The 15614-nt window shown below is 44.2% G+C and overlaps 1 pseudogene; it reads left to right on the forward strand.

Annotated features, from left to right (window-relative positions):
* The first annotated feature begins 8393 nt into the window (after nt 1-8393).
* LOC112891063 lies at nt 8394-12333 on the forward strand (annotated as a pseudogene).
* Nucleotides 12334-15614: the final 3281 nt, after the last annotated feature.

Raw genomic sequence — 15614 nt, forward strand, 5'->3', positions numbered from 1 at the left:
TGGATCAGATCCACCACAAGCGACTGCAGGACCATACGCACATCCAATGTGCAGGACGTAGGTCTGTAGAGCAACTACACGACCGTACTCCTGGTTTCCCTGCAACACGTATTCCCACACGTCGAATCAAGTAACAGGAAAAACCAAATACGAGTGGTGGGAGGTATGTCCACTCCTCGGGCTGATTGGTTACTAGGCTTACCGCTTACCATATTTCGCGGCATGTGGCTAGTACTTTCAAACACTTAACCACCGCTACCACACACTGCGACCTTATCAAATTCAACAACACAGATGGGGTATCATCTCAACCATGATACCTCACATAAGTCCCGTCCGTCATCCTTATAGTGATTACAGGAATGTAAACATTGCAACTCCTATATCGCGCGAGTATGGACTCAGGTGCAATACATAGGTTTCTAGGATTCATACATCTAGGGTTCCATTTCATCTCCTAGACTTAATGCAAGATATAATATATAAGTATAGGATTGCATAAATGTAGTAATTTGAAATACTGGGTTATGCACTAGGGCTTGCCTTCTTGCGTAGGGTTGGGGGCAGTAGTGTCAAAGTTTTTAGAACTTTGGTTCGGAGCTTCAGTTAGACCTTTGACGGCATTCCCGGGATCTTCAGCTGATTCCACTCCTTGTTCCGGGATTAGTTCGTAGTCACCGTCGGCGAGAGTAGTCGAGTCTACATGATATGCAAAGTTATAATTTTAAGAGATGCATATACTTTTATTTTTTTTCACGATAAAGTTGCAATCCAACGAAAATATAATTTACTTATTACATATTTCATTTACTTTTCTACTGGGCAGTCATTTATCGGGTGTATACTAACTTAGTTAGCGTCATTAAGTAACATGTCCAAATAAATTATTATAGCATTGGGTTGAAATTTCTATCAATTCTAGATTAGGTTATATTCAGGGTATTTGTGACATTCAGGTAAGTAGAAATATAGACACTAGGTTTAGTGTGAAAAGTGTATGCTTGCTATGGTATATGTGTGTAGTACAAAAGAATAGGGGTATAATTATAATTCTGTAAAGTATAGGTCCTTAAGTGTTAATTGGGTAAAATGGGAGATAGCATCAAAACCTAGGGAAAATATAACACTAGGTGTCAAATTTATATCACCATAGGAAAGAAGATGCAATAGATAGATTAAATCCTAAGAAAAATAGGTCCTTATGTGAAAGCAGGGACCTAAATATAATTAATGCAAAAAATATGGGTCCTCTTATGCAAATTAATGATGTATAAGAGTAACTTTTAGAGTTTACTTAAGGGCTAATATGCAAGAATACAAGTCATCATGACATCCCATGAAAACTTACAAATGTATCCAAAATTTTATCAAATCCATCTTGGTAAGGACAAAAGTAATTCAAATTCCACTTTTGTTCAAAATTTAACATGTAAAATTATAAACTTTGAGTTTTTGAACTTGAGCCCTAAAACAATATTGTAGAGTTTGAAAAACTCTCCAACTTTCATTTTGGGCAATTCCTCATTTGACCTCTACATCAGTGGGAAATTTTAGTTTACTGAGAGGTCCCTGAAATTCTTGAGATTTCCAAAAAGGTCCCCCGGACCCCTCCCCTCTCTTCTTCTTCCTCGGGCACGTGCTCTGCTCTACCTCCCCCTGCCGCCGGTGCAGTGCGTCGCCTCTGGCCGCCGCTCTGCCGCTGCCGCCGTCGCCGCCACGCCACCTCCTGCTGGGATGAACTCCACGCGTCGTCCTCCCCCTACCCCGGCCCTGTTCCCCTCCCCTGCTGCCCTCCTCCGCACGCGCCACGAGTTTCCCTACCCACCGCCGGCCGCCACGCCCTTGCCGTCGTTGCCAGCTCCTGTTTGCACCCGCAGCACCACTCCTGGCCTTAACACACGCTCCACGGCAGCTCAGTGATCTTGTTTACTCGCTGCCGTCCTTCTTTTCCACAGCATTTCCCTTTCCCGAGCTCATCTCCCTCACCGGACCTCCGCCGCCCCCACTGTCCACCGTCGTCAGCCGCCCTCGCTCCCTCTGAACCTCGATCCAGCGCTGTTAGGGCACCGTAGTGACCCACTGGTGCTCTACAGCCCGTCCAATTTCATCCTCCCGCATCCAAACTTCGTCTTCCACAGCTCCGGCCAGCACGAGCTCCGCCTCAGCTAACCCCGCACCACGACAACCCCCCAGCCAGTTCCCTTGTGACCCCGTGAAGCTCTGCGACCCCTCAATTGATCCCCTAGTGCACCACACCGGCTTCTCGACGTGTGCCGGTGATCTCCACCCGCCGCCGCTTTCTGCTCACCGTGGGACACCCCTCTCCGACCCTCCTCGACCCCAATTGCCTCTACCCCGAGCTTCTCCACATCGCCCTGAAGCTCCTCGACTACTTCCTTGCCACCCCCGACCACCGGAGCACCGCTCCCGCCGTTCATCTGCACCGCCGGCCGCACTGTCCTCGTCGCGCCACTGGTACAGTTCACCCCGACCCGATCCCGACCGCCCCCAGGTGCGCACCGACGTGGTGATACGTCCCCACCCCTCCACCCTCGCCGCCGGTGATCGCCGTCGCCAGAACAGGGCGGTCAAACCCCTGCCTCCCCTTCTGACCACAGCTAAGGACGACGGGTTGAAAGACTCAAAAGCCCAGGGGGCTGTCTGCAAAGCCAAGACACATAGGAATAGTGCCAAAAGGACCTCCCTGTGTTATTTCTGCTGCAGATTTTGAAATTCCATAACAACTCGAGGAAAAATCATAAAAATGCAAACTAAAATTTGTTGGATTCCTTATTCTCAGATCTACAACCTTCCTTATGGGTTGACTTTCAGTTTCTAAGTGGTTTGTGCTCTAAATTAAATACTAAGTTTAAGTAGTTGTAGGCTAAGAAAATGCATAATAAATAGCAGAAAAATGATAAAAATGTGAAACCAATTGCATTAATCTTGTTTTGATATGTAGTACTTAGGAAAAATAATTAACCTACTTTTTGTGTAATATTTTCTTAATTTGTGAGTTTAATTATGAATAATACCTATTTAACCTTGTACATTTAATATCTGTGGATTTAAATGTTCAAAAATAATGAAAATATTTTTAGGTATTATTCTTGAGTAGTGTAACCTATCCCTAAATTCTCAACCTAAGATCAGGTGTAAAACAACTAGAACAAATAGAACATGCTATGATAAGTCCATAGTTTAATAATAACCTGGAGTTAGTATAAATAATTAGCAAAGCAAATAAATGAAGCTATTTAAAACCAACTCAACATGTTACCCCATGCCAATAATTAAATAATTAGGGTAACCAACCCTGTTGCTTAATGTAACTAGATAAAATGATTAATACCCGATAAATGACTGCCTAGTAGAAAAATAAATGATATGTGTAATAAAAAAATTATATTTTCGTTGGATTGCAACTTTATCATGAAATAAAATAAAAATATATACATCCTTTAAGATATAACTTTGCATATCATGTAGACTCAACTACTTTCGCTGACGGAGATTATGAGCTGATCCCGGATCAAGAAGTGGAAGTTTCTGAAGACCCTGGGAACACCATCGGAAATCTAACGGAAGCTCCGAACCAAAGATCGGAAAACTTAGACGCTCCTGCCCCCAACCCCACACAAGAAAGCAAGCCCCGGACATAACCCCTACTTTATTTACACTGCAACTTATATTATTTATATCTATCTATGCATTACGCTCATAGGAATTGTATGAGAAACCCTAGTTACATTTTCCTAGGAACCAATGTATTGAATACTAGCACTTGAGTTCAAATAGCTGCTCTGCTAATAGGACCGGTAGAAGTCAGGTGATTTCCTATCACTCGCGCGATATAGGAGTTGCAATGTTTACATTCTTGTAATCACTATAAGGATGACGGACGGGAATTAAGTGAGGTATCATAGTTGAAATGATACCCCGTCTGTGTTGACGAATTTGATAAGGTCGCAGTGTGTGGTAGAGGTGGTTAAGCGTTTGAAAGTACTAGCCACATGCTGCGAAATATGGTAAGCGGTAAGCCTAGTAACCAATCGGCCTAAGGAGTAGACATACCTCCCACCACTCGTATTTGGTTTTTCCTGTTACTTGATTTGACATGTAGGAATACGTGTTGTAGGGCAACCAGAAGTACGGTCATGTAGTTGCTCTATAGACGTACGTCCTGCACATTGGATGTGCGTATGGTCCTGCAGTCGCTTGTGGTGGATCTGATCCACGAGTCGGAATGAAAGGCAAACGGTTGCTTTGGGACAATCTCTGGATGTTCCAAGCGTGTGAGTTAGGTTTACCCTTGCAAGGCTGAAATTCGATTCAGGAATCGTCCGTTTCTCGTAGAAATTGAGATTGCTTGATCCCTTTACTACATACAGTAACAAGAGCAATTATACGGTTATCAAAGATGATGTTTGGCCAAAGATTCTACCATGCTTGAATAGCTATAGGTGCTTATCTAGAATGGATAATCACATAGAACTTGAAAGCTAAAACTTGAAATTAAGGACCTACTCTTTGTGGCTTTTCAGCTGAAAACTCTACCCAAAACCCAAAAAGCCTTCATAAGTCTAGTTACATGGCTAAGTATACCATGAACGGGTAAGCCTTGCTGAGTATTAGAATACTCAGTCTTGCCTTGTAACTTTTTGTTCAGGTAGTCCCCCTAACGATTCTGCTCAGCCTATGCCGTGTCCTTACCCTCTACCCGATGGTTGGTCCGTGGAGTGGGACCCGTCCCCGGCCAACACAGATCCCTCCGAGTGATATCATGCCAGGGCTAGCATGATATCTGAACTGATGACGTGTATAGTGTCCGTGTTTTAAACTCCGCTGCCATGACATGAAACTTAAACTGTTTTGTAAAAACTTCCCCCGGCTGGGAATTGATGTTACTTTTAAACACTCATGAAATATACCTGCCTGTGATGTAAAATGTGGTGGCATTTGTATCTCTGGACTCGCCTTCGTGCGAGGTACCTTGTTTGATCCTGCATTCGGTGGTTTATCGGGACGTTACCCGACAGGCCAAGGAATTATACCGTTTGAAGCACGTGGGAGCCCTCAAGAGTGGACTCGCGAACTTGAGCCGGTGTAATTCAGGTTGGTTCTGCCACAGTATTGTCAATTTATTAGGATTTTGTTTCTATAGGAATTGTGCTTATGAGGATAATTAATAATAAAGCTAACTTATTTAGATAGTATTTAGATCCATATACACACGTAAGACTTTATCCTAGCTTTTGTGTATGGGTTACACCACTCAATCCCAATATTTCCAAATAACCTCATGATTTGTGAGTATCTAGAACTACACATATTAAATGCATTAACTCATTTAAGCTTTAATCAAGTTTAAATTTAAACATTACAAAAGTATTATATAAACAGTAGGTTAAATATTTTTCCTAAGTCCTACATATCAAAGCAAAACTAACACAATTGAGTTTACATTTTTATCATTTTTCTGCTATTTATTATGCATTTTCTTAACCTACAATTACTTAAACCTGGTATTTAAATTAGAGCACAAACTATTCAGAAATTAAAAGTCAATCTATAATGAAAGTTGTAGATCTCAAAATGAGGATTCCAACAAATTTTAGTTTGCATTTTTATGATTTTTCCTTGAATTGATATGGAATTTTAAAGTTTGCAGCAAAAATAACACAAAGGGGTCCTGGTGGTACTATTCATCTGAGTCATGGCTTCGCAGATAACCCCCTGGGCTTTTGGTTTCTTTTAATGCGAGGTCCTTGCCGGGTCAAGACGGTGGCCGTGGTGTTTGACCGGCGTGTTCTCGCTGGCGATGAGGGTTTGGCCGAGGGGAAATGGGTCCTACATGATCTATAGGACCTGCTGTTCATAAGGGTAGGTGATGTGCAACAAGATAAGCGACGGAGCATGGCCGGCGGTGATGGATTGCGGCGGCCGTGTCAGGGTGCTCGTGGTCCCGGCGAGGGGCTGGCAAACACGGACCACTAGGGCGCGCATGAGCATCACAGGAGTGTGGGGATGCTTTCCTCGTGCCTAATTTGGTCGGAGACAGGGCGGAGGGTGGTGCTCGACGGTGGGGTGGACGTCGGGTTCTTACCGGCGGCGATGGCGGCCGGTGTTCTACGGGCTGGGGCGACGGAGGGTGGCGGGGAAGTAGTCGAGGAGCTTCTACACGTTGGTGTGGTGCTGTTGGTGCCTTTGGCGGGGATGGAACGGCTCTGTACCGGCGGGTCGACGGGAAGCCGAGCAGCGGCGGAGCGGGGAGCTCACCGACACTGTGGGAGATGATGCTCCGATGGTCTTGGGCGATGAGGAAAAGATCGGGGAGCTTCAGGCGATGTGGGGAAGTTGGAAGTAGGGTCAATTGGGGTCGAGGTGGATCGGGAAGGGGTGTTCCACGGCAAGCAGAAAGCGGCGGCGGATGGTGATCGCCGGCAGTGATGCTCCGGCTGAAATTGGATTGCGGCTAGTGGCTGGGGAGCATGAGTAGAGGTTGGGGAAGCCTGCTAAGGGGTCGGTGGAGGCAATGGGGGGCCGATGGCTGCTGCCCACGGTGGCCAGTACTTCACCGGAGGGAAGGAGCAGGCGGCGGCGGTAGGAGGAAGAAAGAGCTCAATTGAATTGGGCAGAAGCTGAAGAAGCCTAAGGACAGGAGGTTAGTGGCCAGGAGAGGGCACTTGGCCCGTGCCACGGCGGCGGCGAGGTGTCGATCGGCTGTGAGTTCAAGGGGGCCGTGGCACCCGCGGAGGAGGGCGTCAGGGAAGAGGAGCAGGCTCGGGGAAGAAGGGCAACGACGCGTGGAGGGAGGGGAAGCAGGATGTGGAGCGGCAGTGGCAGCACAGCGGCGACAGTGAGGTGCACTGCACCGGCGGTAGTGAGAAGCAGAGCAGGGGAGGCAGGAGAACAGAGGGGGCTCAGAGGAAGAAGAAGGAGGGGAAAAGTCCGAGGGGCTCATTTGGAAAATTGAAAAGATCTAAGGACTTCCCTGTAAAATAAAATTTTCCGTTGATCTAAAGGTTTAATGAGAAGATGCTCAAAATGAAAGTTGTAGAGTTTTTCAAACTCTACAATATTATTTTAGGGCTCAAGTTCAAAAACTCAAAGTTTATAGCTTTACATGTTTAATTTTGAACAAAAGTAGAATTTGAATTACTTTTGTCCTTACTAAGATGGATTTGATGTAATTTTGGATACAGTTGTAAGTTTTCATGGAATGTCATGATGACTTGTATTCTTGCATTTTAGCCCTTAAGTAAACTTTGAGAGTTACTCTTATACTTCAATAATTTGCATAAGAGGACCCATATTTTTGCATTAATTATATTTAGGTCCCTGCTTTCACATAAAGACCTATTTTTCTTAGGATTTAATCTATCTTTTGCATTTTATTTCCTATGGTGATATAAATTTGACACCTAGCGTTATATTTTTCCTAGGTTTTGATGCTATCTCCCATTTTATCCAATTAATACTTAAGGACCTATACTTTATAGAATTACAATTATACCCCTATTCCTTTGTGCTATACACATACACCATAGCAAACATACACTTTTCACACTAAAACCTAGTGTCTATATTTCTAATTACCTGAATGTCACAGCCTTCCCCCCTAAAAAGAATCTCATCCCGAGATTCCGAAGTAGAATGGAATTGGATGATTAGATTTGGGGATTGGCTTGAAGGAAGTTTGGGAAATTTCGTTGAAGATAGGATTCTATTTCCCAAGTTGCTTCTTCTTCGATGTGATGATCCCATAGGATCTTATACATTTTGATCTTCTTCCTTCTGGTGACTCTCTCCTTGGTATCCAAGATTTGGATGGGTTGTTCGGTGTAAGAAAAATCAGGTTCAATCTCAATGGCACGGGTTTCAATGATTTCTGTAGGTACTTTGATACATTTCTTGAGTTGAGAGATATGGAAAGCATCATGAATGGCAGCCAATTGACACTGCCGGAGAATGTCACATTGGTACCAGCACGTTAGTGCCGGTCAAAAACGAGCCGGCACTAACGTGCCTGAACAGTGCAAGGCGGGCACATTAGTGCCGTCTAGAAATCCCAGCCGGCACTAACGTGCCATCCCCCCAACAGTCAGACGGCTGCCATAACGGTCAAAATGCACGTTAGTGCCGGTCGGCATATCTAGCCGGCACTAACTTGGTCAATTACAAGTTAGTGCCGGTTGTTTGCTCTAGCCGGCACTAAACGTACACAGTTAGTGCTGGCTAAAGCCACTAGCCGGCACTAACTTGCCCCGTATATACCGGCCACTACATCCCCAGCCCTCCATTTCATTTGGCAGTCCTTCTTCCCGAGCCCTCCATTTCCTTTAACCGAGCTCTTCCTCTCTCTCATGGCGTGTTATAGGGGAGGTGCTGCCCATTTTTCCCCAAATTTGTGAGGATTTCACCCATCCAAGTGCACCAAAGGTTAGTAGCTTCTTCCACTCTTCTTTCACGGTGTTTATTCTTTGTTTCATGCTTTCTACATAAACAAAATAGTGATTTTAAGGTTGAGGAAAAATGAGCATAATTTTCCGTTTTGTTCATTAATTTGAGCAAAATAGAATCGATTTGTTACTTTTTAGAGAAGGTTTTCTAGATAGTTTGACTATGACACATTTAGAGTAATTTTTTGAATTATTTCATGGGGACAAGTGTATATGTTATTATGCAAAATTTTAGGGATTTTAAGGATGAGGGACAATGAGCATGATTCATTAATTTGTTCATTAATTTGAGCAAGGTAGAATTGATTAGTTGCTTTTTAGAGAATGATTACTATATAGTTTGACCATCACACATTTAGAATGATTTTTTTGAATTATTTCATGGTGACATGTGTATATGTTATTGTGCCAATTTATTTTGCTATTTAGTTTAAATTTACTAGATAGGTGGCCTATGACACATTTATATTTTTTTTTGAATTACTTCATAGTAACCTGTTTTTAGGGATAATGAGCATGATTTTTTTTAATTTGTACAGATGGACCGGCAATGGATGCACGGAAGCCGGAGCACCTCGGCGTGGATTCAGGGTTTAGATTCTTTTCTCAAGGCGGCAATGGCAAATAGGTCACCAAAGGGTTTAATGTGTTGTCCATGCAGTGTTTGCAATAATAAAAAGGAATTCCGAAAAAGAGAAACTCTATGGAATCACCTGGCCTTGAATGGTTTCATGAGTAACTATAGCCTTTGGACTAAGCACGGCGAAGTTGGAGTTATGATGGAAGATAATGAAGAAGATGACGATGGTGATAACAATCTTCCAGATTGGGCATGGGTTCATGAACCAGGTGGCTTTCAAGATGAACCAATGGACGAGGGTGAAGCAAATGTTGCACAAGAGGAGCCACCTGACGAGCTAGGTCAGGCGTTGCTTGATGCACAGAAAGACAGTGACACTGTGAAGGAGGCATTAAAGTTTGAGAAGATGTTGGAGGATCACAAAAGGCCATTGTTCCCTAGTTGCAAACCGGAGCAGAAGAAGTTGGGTACCACGCTAGAGATGCTGAAATGGAAGGCAACTAATGTTGTCACCGATAAGGGATTTGGTGAGCTATTAAAGATTGTAAAGAACATGCTTCCTGAGGGTAATGAACTGCCGTCAACAACATACGAAGCTAAAAAGATGGTTTGCCCTCTTTGATTGGATGTGCAGAAGATTCACGCATGTCTTAATGACTGCATCCTATATCGCGGCGAATACGAGAACTTGGAAGCTTGTCTTGTTTGTAGCGCATTGCAGTATAAGATCAGGCGAGATGATCCAGGTGATGTTGATGGGGAGCCGGTAAAGAAGAGAGTTCCCGCAAAGTTGGTGTGGTACTTCCCTATAATATCACGTCTGAAGCGCTTTTTTAAAAACAAGGACAACGCTAAGTTGATACGGTGGCACAAAGAAGACCGTAAGGAGGATCACATGATCAGACACCCAGCAGATGGGTCCCAGTGGAGAAACCTTAACCAAGAGTATCCTCAATTTGACAACGACCCAAGGAATATAAGATTTGCTCTAAGTGCGGATGGAATGAATCCGTACGGTGAGTTTGGCAGCGCTCATAGTACATGGCCCGTGACCCTATGTATGTTCAACCTTCCTCCTTGGTTATGCCTGAAGCGTAAGTTCATCATGATGCCGGTGCTTATAGAAGGGCCAAAACAACCTGGCAACGATATTGATGTGTTCCTGCAACCCTTGATGGATGATCTCTTACTGCTCTAGAAAGAAGAAGGTGTACATGTGTGGGATGAGTATAAACAGGAGTCTTTCAACCTCCGAGCTTTGCTTTTTGTATGCATCAATGATTGGCCTGCACTTGCAAAACTTTCGGGATACTCGAACATGGGATACATGGCCTGCACCCACTGTTATGATGAAACCGATAGCATTTATTTGAAACACTGTAAGAAGTGCGTATACATGGGCCATCGCCGATTCCTTCCTACCGATCACCCCCTAAGAACCGAAGGGAAGCATTTCAAAGGAGAGCCTGAAACTCGTCGTAAGCCTCTGTTCCGTAATGGAAAGCGTGTGTTCTCGATGATCAAGGATGTGAAGGTAGTATTTGGAAAGGGTCCCGGTAGCCAACCTGTTCCGAAGGATGACTAGGGACATGTTCCAATGTGGAAGAAGAAGTCTATATTGTGGAACCTACCTTATTGGCAAGTCTTACAGGTTCGCAACGCAATTGATGTGATGCATCTGTCGAAGAATCTTTGTGTCAACCTACTAGGCTTTCTGGGAGTGTATGGTAAGTCAAAAGACACATTGGAAGCAAGGCGCGACATGTGGATGCTAGCTGGACGACAAGGCTTGCAACCTGAGAAGAGAGACAAAGGACGCCACTATTTAAAACCTGCCAGCTATAATCTAAGTAAAGAGGAGAAGGAAAGCATGTTCGATTGCTTGAACAGTATCAAGGTCCCGTCTGGGTACTCCTCAAATATACAGGGCATAATAAATGTGAAAGTGACGAAAATCCAAAACTTGAAGTCCCATGACTGCCACGTTCTGATGACACAATTACTTCCGGTTATATTGAGGGGTGTTCTACCGGAAAATGTGAGATTGGCAGTTGTAAAGCTTTGTGCATTCATGAATGAAATTTCACAGAAAGCAATTAATCCAAATAATCTAATAAAGCTGCAGAAAGACATTGTCGAATGTCTTGTCAGCTTTGAGATGGTCTTCCCACCTTCCTTCTTCAATATTATGACACACCTTCTAGTTCATATTGTGACAGAAATAACTATTATGGGTCCTGTTTTTCTACACAATATGTTCCCTTTCGAGAGGTTCATGGCAGTATTGAAGAAGTACGTGCTAAACGTCCTCACCCAGAAGGATGCATTGCTAAGGGCTATGGAACCGAGGAGGTCATTGAGTTTTGCGTTGACTATCTTCCTGATCTCAATCCGATTGGGCTCCCCGTGTCACACCATGAGGGGCGACTAAAGGGAAAAGGCACACTAGGAAAGAAATGTAATGTGAACATCCCTTGTAGTGAATTCAGACAAGCAAACTTCACGGTTCTTCAGAATTCATCCAAGGTGGCTCCATATATTGATGAGCACATGAATATTATACAGTCTGAAAATCCACAAAAGAATCTTTCTTGGATTACACGCCAACATATAAAAACTTTTGACGGCTGGTTCAGACGAAAATTATTGGGCAACAACACAGTTGATCAAGAACTTCAATGGCTGGCTAGGGGAACATCAATCACTGTCCAGCAATACTAAGGGTACGAAATCAATGGGTATACATTTTATACGAGAGCTCAAGACAAAAAAAGCACCAACCAAAACAGTGGTGTCCGTATGTGTATAGTAAACAGTAATGGAGAAAAGAACAACTACTATGGTGTCATAGAGGAGATATGGGAACTTGAATATGGACCCATAGTTGTCCCTTTATTTCGTTGCGAATGGGTGGCTGGAGGAGGCGTAACGAAGGACCGGTATGGGATGACCATAGTTGACTTTAAAAAGATTGGATATAAAGATGAACCATTTGTTCTAGCCAAGGATGTGACACAAGTGTTCTATGTGAAGGACATGTCGAGCAAACTGAAGAAGAAGTCAGATAAAACGCCTGAAGCAGACAAGGCTGGAAATGAGCCGAAACGGCACATAGTTCTTCCAGGAAAAAGAAAAGTTGTTGGAGTTGAGGATATTTCGGACAATTCGGAAGATTATGACCAGATTGATGACCTTCCTCCATTATCAGTTGACGTTGACCCTAGCATCCTCTTATCCAAAGAGGACACACCTTACTTACGCTGTGATCACGCTCAAGGCACTTTCGTCAAAAGGAAGATTATCAATGTTCCAGTAGATAATGATAATGAGTAGTAGTTTTATATAAATTATGTATTGAATTCTCTCAATCAGTGATGTAATGTAACGCACCGCATCGTATTTATCTCAATTCTTGATACTATTTCTCCAAATATGACATAATATCATCTTCAGATAATATTATATTTTTGCATGGTATAAATATTATTTACATTCACTAATTTTGCATTACTAGAAGCATTGAAACATTAAATTACAAACAACTAATCAAGTAATATGCGAATTGATTACATCATTGTTAGGCTACTATTGAAAAGTTTTTTGAAGAATTTTGCATGGATCAAAATGAAATGTTTTCGATTTATTATGAATAACAGAAACATATACACATATAAACCCTTTACGCTACACATAATTGATAATGGTTGCATATTCATTAATTTACTTCAATTACTATTATTATTGTGTACATATAATTACTATAATTATTGTGTAGCTAAAAATAAGATATAATTTTTTGTTATATTATTCTAATTATTAAGCCTATTATGAATAAATTTATGAATATTAAAAATTTAGTGTAAATGGGAACTGGCGTGGCCAATTCCCGCGCGGATGGTACACGTTAGTGCCGGCTGGTATTACCTGCCGGCACTAACTTGAGCATGTTAGTGCCGGCTAGTAACACTAGCCGGCACTAACTTGTCCATCTGACATCATGTGGGCGCGTTAGTGCCGGCTGGTAATGTCAGCCGGCACTAACCGAGCCATCCCCCCAACAAATTAGCCCCTTCGCCCAATTCAGATCGACGTCGCCCCCAACTTACCCGCCCGACGTCCTCGCGCCATTGCTGCCGCCGCCCGAAGCTCCGGCCGCCGCGCACCTCGTCGTCCTCGTACGAGGTCCCAAATCAAGTTGAGCTACCGATGGCCCCTCCTGGGTCCGAGCATGGAACTCTGCAGGAAGTACGAAAACCATATGCGTATCAGCCAATACCTCCTTATCGGCTTTTGTTGACTTGGGCCGCCATTCCTTCCTGGGTGGGCGCGACTCTTTTCCCTGCACGTAATGAACTTGTTCTGCTAAATCTGGTCGCGCTTTCCTTAAGGTCTCGATGTACTTGGCCTCGGCCTCCTCCAAGCTACGAAGCCTCTGAACCCTGCGCTTCTGAGAACGATTAAGTCCATCGGGGCACCAACGTGGACGGTGATACCTATCTTCTTCTTCGTCTTCCTTTCGTGGTGACCGACTCCGCTCTTGCTGGATTGGGGTAGGTCCCATCCGCTGGAAAACCGAATCCCTTGCTTCTGGTCTCCTTGGTCCACACTCTGGGCAATCCCTGATTGTAGGCAATCGGCTCATACCTGAATCCCAACAATACCTGAAGAACGGGCAGTGCCAATGATCGCGGGCCTCTTCGTGCTTCCTCAAGCGTTTCCCGGTGCGGCGCTCATACTCCTCTTCTTCAGATTCCCATTGGAGACGCTGCTGGTACTGGTATTCGTACTTCCTGAGAAGATCAGAAGAAGTTGGCCGTTGATTCTTCACGTACCTTACTTGCCTTTCTGTAACATACTCATTCTTTTCTTTTAGGGGCCGATTGCTAGAATCAGCCTTTCCGTCCTTGCTCTGGCGGCGTGATGCCACTCCTGCCATGTTGATGCCAAGCGCGAAGTCCAGTTGTCGCCTTGCCGTCCGATCGTGACTTTCCACCATATTGACACCAGGGAACGGCTGAGTGTCAACTTTCATGGCTGTCTGGCCCAGGATCAATCGGCCCTGCTCAATAGCCGATTGGATCTGCCGACGGAGCTCCTTACAGTCACTTGTGCTGTGGGTAAAAGAATCATGCCACTTGCAATATGATCTTCCTTTCAACTCTTGTGCCGTAGGGGGTTTGTAGCCTTCTGGAAACTTCAACTGTTTTTCTTTTAACAATAAGTCAAAAATTTGTTCCACTTTACTCACATCAACATCAAACCCCTTTGCCGGTCCTGTTTGCTTTACCCACTTGCACGATACGGGATTTGCACCACGAGCCCACTCTGCAACCGATACTTCCGCTTCTTCCCCGGAGTCATCGGCTTCTTCAGTATCAGCTAGCGCTACTTGGCGCTTAAACTTTTCTTGATACAGTGTGGCAGAACCGCTCGAATTATTCCGACTCAAGTGCGCTATTGATCGCCGTACAACTGCAATCAGCCCATCGCACTTCAAACGGAATAATCCTTTGGTCTGTCGGGTCTCCGCCCGATGCAACCACGGTTCAGCAGGATCGAAGCAGGTTTACCTCGCACGAAGGCGAGTTCACATCACAGACTAGCTCATCAACTTTTAATTTACAACCATACATACATTATTACAAACCAAGTTCAAGGATAAGTAAATTTATACAAACCATGTTCAACTGACAAGCGTAACAGCTTGTCTAAACTCACAACGGTAGAAAAAGTTTTTTTTTTATGCGACTACACACGTCGCGAAGGCGAACACCAAGCTTAGCCCAAGGCCTGGTGTCACTCCGGAGGGTCACTGCTGGCCGGGGATGGGTCCCACTCCACGGACCAGCCAAACGGAACGAACGTTGGCCACACAAGGTTGTCCGTGGTACTCTCGTAGGTTATACCTGAAACAGACATTAGCAAGGCTGAGTATTCTAATACTCAGCAAGGCTTACCCGGGGCTGGGTATACGTAGCCCATAACTAGATCCATGAAGGCATTGTAAAGGCTCTGGGTTTATTTTCAGCTGAAAAGCAACAAAGAGTATGAACTATTTTCAAATTTTAGCGTTCATCTTCTAGTTGAGTATTTATTCTAGATTAGCACCTACACTAAGCAAGCAAGGTAGTGATTATCACCCATCAAGATTATCCATCATTAGTTCCACTTCTTACTCAATGTGGTAAAAGGGATAAGCAATCTCAATCCTCGTGAGAGGCGGACGATTCGAATCGAATTTGACCTTGCAAGGTAAACCTAGCACACACGCTTGGAACACCAATGGGGCATTATGAAGCAACCGTTTACCTTTCATTCCGATTTGTGGACAGGCCACCACAAGCGACTTGCAGGACCGTACGCACATCACTCGTGCAGGACATACGTCTGTAGCGCGACTACAAAACCCGTATTCCTGTCTGCCATGCAGAACGTACTCCCACAGGTCGGTGCATGTGAACAAAACATAAAGATCGAGTGGTGGAAGTAAATCCACTTACCGGGCCGATCGGTTACTAGGCTTACCGCTTTACCATTTTTCACGGCATGTGGCTAGTACTGTTCAAAAACTT

The sequence above is a fragment of the Panicum hallii genome, chromosome 4 (assembly GCF_002211085.1).
Source record: "Panicum hallii strain FIL2 chromosome 4, PHallii_v3.1, whole genome shotgun sequence".
Classification (NCBI taxonomy): Eukaryota; Viridiplantae; Streptophyta; class Magnoliopsida; order Poales; family Poaceae; genus Panicum; species Panicum hallii.